The sequence below is a fragment of the Aptenodytes forsteri genome, unplaced genomic scaffold, assembly GCF_000699145.1.
Source record: "Aptenodytes forsteri isolate BGI_AS27 unplaced genomic scaffold, ASM69914v1 Scaffold142, whole genome shotgun sequence".
In the NCBI taxonomy this organism is placed as follows: domain Eukaryota; kingdom Metazoa; phylum Chordata; class Aves; order Sphenisciformes; family Spheniscidae; genus Aptenodytes; species Aptenodytes forsteri.
In genome coordinates, this window is record NW_008794598.1 from 3,930,438 (window position 1) to 3,936,711 (window position 6,274).

A 6,274-nucleotide genomic window follows, 5' to 3' on the forward strand; every position below is an offset into this window, starting at 1 on the left:
TGAGGGGAACCCCCCTCCCCCCCCCCCCCCCCACCGTGTCTGATCAATGAGGAGAAATGACTGCTGTTTCAAGAGACTATTACACAGATGCTTCTGCTCCCACTTCCTCCTCTACCCCCAAACAACCCTGGCAGCCTTTCAAGGCTCTCTCTGCCCTAGATCAGCCCCAGGAGAGTCCCCATACTGAAAGACATGAATACAAGATTAAACTCGGGACAGTGCCCTTACTCCAACTTCCCCACTCCCACGCCCCACTGAACAGGCTAGCCAGCATGCAAGCGCTGAGCAGAAATGTATTCACACGCTAGAAACCTAGTGCTTCCTTCCCTGCAGCATGACCCTGAGTGAAGTAATTAATTGGTAGTTTCTTTGATGAATTTCACTTTTACTGCTTTCAAGTTAGCCACAGTCCTCAGCCTACCTGGGTTTTCTCTCATGTCTGCAATATTCAGAATTATTTGCTGAATCTGCTCTGAGTGACACCAGCCAGCAGAGACTGGGGCTTGTGAAATTCAGTCTGTCTTTAGATACGACCGGGCAGACAGCAGGCTGCAGTAGGTGTTTCAGTTCCTGAAGTACAACTCCTACGTTGTAAGCAAAAGTCGAAAGCATACCGAGCTGGAAGCAACCTACCCTGACGAAGCAGCTGGTCTCCTGTCCCCAGGACACACAGATTCTCCCACACCTGCTGACAGCAACACTACAAACCACACCAGATCTCTGCTGCTCAGCACCACATTCCAAACAGCAGAGCACCCGCACAAAGTGGGCAGCTTCGCACTGCAAAGCTAGCAGATCAGCCACATCCCCTTGCAATTGAAGCTCAAGCTCCGAGCAGTTGAGATAATCAGGCTGACAGCCTACACCATCAGAGGGAAAAAAATTATTAATACAAATGTATGATTGGAGAGATTTTGACCGGCCTGCACTGGGGACAGGAGCCTCCTGCGGCCGTTAGCTAACAGAAGTAGGTGCTTTTTCAAGGGTGCTGGTATAGGCCTGTGTGTTTAGTACACCAGTATCTTGGACCCCATGTGGAAGAGGAGGAGGTGGAGAGCTGATCATCTCTCCCTCCCAAGCTAGCTCCAACTAACTTTATACAAGCAGCAACTTGCCAGCCAGCATGGAAGTACCCGTGCTGCTGGTTCGGACCCAGGCTTAAGACCACAACGTGCATGCCCTCGATGTGTACACCCTCGACGTGTACACCCTCAATGTGTGTACACCCTCGATGTGTGTACACCCTCGATCTTCATACCCTCGATGCGCACGCCCTGGCTGTGCCTGCCCTCGATTTTGCGTCAGGCCAGCTGGCAGCAAGGATCAGTTTGCAGAGCGCGGATCCGATTGCAGGCGCGGCGGGGCCGCCCGGCGGGGGCTGCCCGGGGGCGGCGGGGCCGGGCGCGCCCCCCCGTGGCTCCGCGCCGGAATTACCGGGAAGGGGCCAGCACTGTGCTTGTGTCACCGAGGTCCCTCTGGTCCCCCGAGGCCCCTCTGGTCCCCCAAGCCTTGTCACAGCTCAGAAGCTTTCTGTCCTGGTTGCTTGTGCTTTGCCTTGGCGCTGAGGGAGCAGAGGAGTCACCGTCTCCCTTTTTGTGGCCCCTTAAACTCTTTACGCCCTTAAAAGCAATTATCTGCCAACCCTCACCCCGGATCTTCAGATACGCTTAAAAAGTTGTCAATGCCCTGGCTTCATTCCTGAGACTCCTTAGTTTTCACAAAGGTTTTTGGCAAGACTTAACCCCTCTGTTCGCACTAATTGCTGTTGAGGGAATGGGATGTACTGGCAAAGGATCTTGTTCTCTGTGCTGCCCCAGAGATGGAAACCTTGAACGGGAAAAAGGACGGAGGCGCTCTGCGAGATAAAACCCCATCCTAGCAAGATTTTGAAATAAAACTGTTCTTTCAAAACAAGGACAGTAACTGATGAAGCATGGGGACAAAGATAATGTCTCTGCCTAAAATTAAGGACACGTTTCACCCTGTTCAGGAAAGCTGAACGGGGGGGTCAGACTGACTTCTGAGTTATTTTAAGCATTTGAGGTTAAAGGGCATCTCGAGCCTCTGTTTAAGTAGTGAATGTTTTATTTAAAGGCTATTTGGTTGCTAGAACTTCTAGGGCCCAAAATGCTATTGAATTAGTTTAAAAGCCTTTATCATGCTAATGTAGCAAGAACGTTCATGGATGTAAGCGAGAGGAGCATATATCCTTTTGGGGGAGTGTGACGGTCCACATACATTTTTAGACCCATCTATTTTTCTCATTCAATTACAGCGTGGCAGTTAGAGGCATGGGGTTAGCTACTCCCCTGCACGCAGACACCCGCCTGGGTTGTCTCAGCAACAGTTGCTTCAATACTCTCTTGTTATGTCCTGTAAATGTTTAATGGGAAGCTTATCTCTCTTACCTATACAGATGGCTCAGGTTATTGAGCTTGTGAACAAGGATTAATTGGAAATGGCTAACCAGAAAAAGAGCTTAGTAAGTAATTAGATGAGCTGGGATCCTGTTGTGGGGGCAGAGCCTCCTCTGAAGGGTTCAGAGGAAAAAGGACAAGCCCAAAAGGATGTTCCCGTAGCCCTGCTGTAAGTTACTGGTAACGACTAGACCTCATGAAGACTGGAAGCCAGTGATGGCTGCGGCGTTCAGTGATGGATTAGCACCCAATACTCTCAGCTAGTCTCAGCTCGCAATCCAGGGCATCTGGTTCTTTCCTCACTGATAATGGGGATTGTCAGGGTGAGATGGGTGGGGAAAACAGGTCATGTTACATGGAGCAGCCTGATTGAACCTGCCACTTTGAATCCTGACTGTAAGAAGTTCCAAGATCTGCATGCTTTGTGCTGATATTTTTCTAAATAATAGATTATAATAGTTTAGGCTGCAATATGCATTATCAATCTTAAGTGGATTTTTGAAGATTATATGCTTTAATAAATCCAATTTTTAAGAGATCAGACTATAAAAAAATTTCATGTAACATAAGGTGCATAAAAATAGAGAAAGAAAAATCCAGAGCAGCTGAAACAAAGCATTCTTCGTGTGATATTTCCTTAGCTACAATAACACCCATGTGCATGTTCATTCATGCATATATAACCTTTTTGCAGTACGTTTTGCCCACCTGCACACACCTGCATTAGGGCACAGATATTTATGTGCAAGTGAGCAATTTGTGAATCTGTATCATACGCATACGTGCCCCCTTTCGAAGGCCTGTTCTCACTTGCTGATAGACCAGGAAATTATTCTTGGGACTAACACTTGGATACAAGGCTAGGTGGAAGGATCTGCAGCCCATTCCTAGGTGAAGAGAGCACCCTGTTCACTGGAGTTCACCAACACCACAGAGAGCTGGTGAACTCATTGCCCCAATCCTGATCACCAGGGAATGTTAGTAGGATGCCTGCAATGCAGAGTCAAGGTTTATTTGAGGAACAGGATGGTCAGAAATCAGGTTTGAGTGTTTCGCAACATCAGAGAAGCTTGAGATTTGTTTACAGCGCCTAATTATAGCAGTTTAGTGCCAACAGAGAATAAGGAAAGATGAAAGATGTGCTGTAAGGAAAGAATATGCAATGGGCAATTGCAGTACTGCATCAAATTGCTCATGAAAAGAACTCTTCTAAGTCCTTATAAAATATACCTGGGGACAAAAGGTGAATAAACGATGACACTGTAGAAGTAGCTGGGGAAATGGCTGCAGCATTTCGTAATCAGAGTGAGTCAGAGATTATATTCCTGGGAATGTACATGCAGAAGGCAAGAATTTCCCCCGGGGGGCAGGGAATGGTTGGTATCTGAAAATCAGCAGTTCTTTAGTTCCACTCAATGAGCTGTGGAGAGAAGGGAAGTCAAATGCCAGAGGAAGATGGCGTGAAGCAGAACAGATCCAGCCTTTGTAACAAGGAGTTAGTACTGGGGAAAGCAGGCTTAAAAACAGAGACCTTTAACCAAATGAACTGGTGTCGTAAGAATCAAAGAGATATGAGTCTCTCCTGGCCGTCCTATATAGGCAAAGTGCCCTGAACGCCTGTCTGCGCAAAGTCCCTGCCCAAGACCTACATGGTGTGATTACTTTTTGGAGGAAGGAATCTGAAGAGCTTTAAAGCTCCTGATTTCTTGCCGTGAATCTGAACAAGAACAGATGCCAGACATTTCCTGCGCATCACGTGCTCCTGGATAGACCATGTTACATTGCAGGTAGCGGTGCTAGCTCTTCAGCCTGGGCTTCCCACAGAATGGTTCTCATGGCAGCACCAACATGAGTCTTTCAGCTGCACCAAACGATCTGTTTAGAAGAACAGAAAGGGATTCGGACCAGGACAGCTCCCAAATCATTCTCAAAGCTCTCAGTCAGGCAGCTGAGCAGATGCCAGACCCATAGGCGTTCCAGCTATCTCCTCTTTGCACAGATACTATTACACCAGGCACCACCAGCTCTGTGTGCTGCACAGTGAAGGACACGTCCAGGGATTACGTGACTTGGAGGTAGGAGAGATCCTTTTTCAGGACTCCATTTACAGGCATCGGATTATAGTGGCAGTAACTTAAGCAAGTGTATACATACGCAACTGGATGTGGAGCCAGGTTTTCACATGTTTGGCCACTGACACTGTGGCCATATTTTCTTAATTCTTTGTCAGACTCCTGAAGAGAGTGGGACAGTTTTCCAAGAAGGTCAGCAGCCCCCAAATAGAGCTCAGCTATTAAAAGCTGTTAAGCCATTGAGAGACCAGCAATATCACCAAAGCTCTTGATAGGAGACCCAGATAGGCCTCTTTAAACATGCTCCATGCATCTCTAATCAAGTTGCAGCTTGCAGAGTCTATTCCTTCCCCTGCCTCCAGCTCAACTCCAACCTCAGGATATGCAGAACATTAAAGCTGAGGCAAAGGTGTTCCCAGTCACTCCCTTAGATCCAGGATGACCAGACTCCTGATACCTTTCACCCTGCTTTTGAAAGAAAGAAACTCCACCATTCCTCTCTCTAAAGCAGAAACCAAAGGAAGAGGAGGAGAACAGGTTATCTCCTAACACCTCCCAGACTGAGCATTGGAAGAAACATAACTCAAAGCAGTAGTCGGTGATTCGTTGATATTCCTCCCTTAGATTTTAAGCCAAGTCAAGCAGGGAAACTTTTGCCAAGATGGCATGGTAAAAGCTAAGAAATAAAAACGCCATTTAGTCAAGCTGTCCTGATCATGGCACAAAATCTCTCTCGCTTTTAGCAAAGTGAAAATAAAGGGTTACTTCTGGCTGCAGGCATTTATGTACAAAGTGGTTGTTGATTTTGTTCTGCTTGCTTTTTGCTGCTCCCAAAGGTTTGATATTTGACACAGCACAGTTTAGGCAGTGCTGTGGTATAGGCCATTGACATGTGCTGGCATCAGAAGTACATTCTCTTTTTACAGGCCCCGGAGCATGAGCTGAACTCCAAAAGGATCAAGCATTGGGCAGGAGTCTGAAGCTGCTTACTATGTCCAGGATGGAGATGGCTACATTTAGATGTAGTTTGCCAGGAAGGAGTAGATAAGATTGCTCTGATCTTCATGATAAAATGCTTATCAAGTATATAGAGCTTTGAGCAAAACCAGGCAGTTGTTAGGAGAACCTGCTGAACTGCTGTCAGGATGTACATTTATCATTGGAGTGAATAATCTGGTGTGACTGCTTTGTCTCATGTTTTGCCAGTGTGAAACCAGGGTTTGCTCTACAGCAAAAAAGTGCCCAATAGAAAGGAAAGGTTTCGAAACCATCAGAGGTGGTTCGAAATCTCCTTTTCTTAGCAGATTAATAAGGGACATATGCCAAGGCCACACACAATTCAGGCCTGCTTCACCCAAAGCCACTTGAATAAAACTAGGCATATTGCAGAAACTGCACACACTAACATAGACCCAGGGAAATTAAGCTTTTATCTTTAAACTGACTACTCAAGCCCATTTTCCCCTGCAATAAATACTTACTATGCTGGTATCCTGGTTTCAGCTGGGATAGAGTTAATTTTCCTCCTAGTAGCTGGTACAGTGCTGTGTTTTGGATTTAGTATGAAAATAATGTTGATAACACACCGATGTTTTAGTTGTTGCTGAGCAGTGCTTACACTAGTCAAGGACTTTTCAGCTTCCCATGCTCTACCGACTGAGCAGGCTGGAGGTGCACAAGAAGCTGGGAGGGGGCACAGCCAGGACAGCTGACCCCAACTGGCCAGAGGGACATTCCATACCATGTGACGTCATGCTCAGTACATAAACTGGGGGAAAGCTGGCC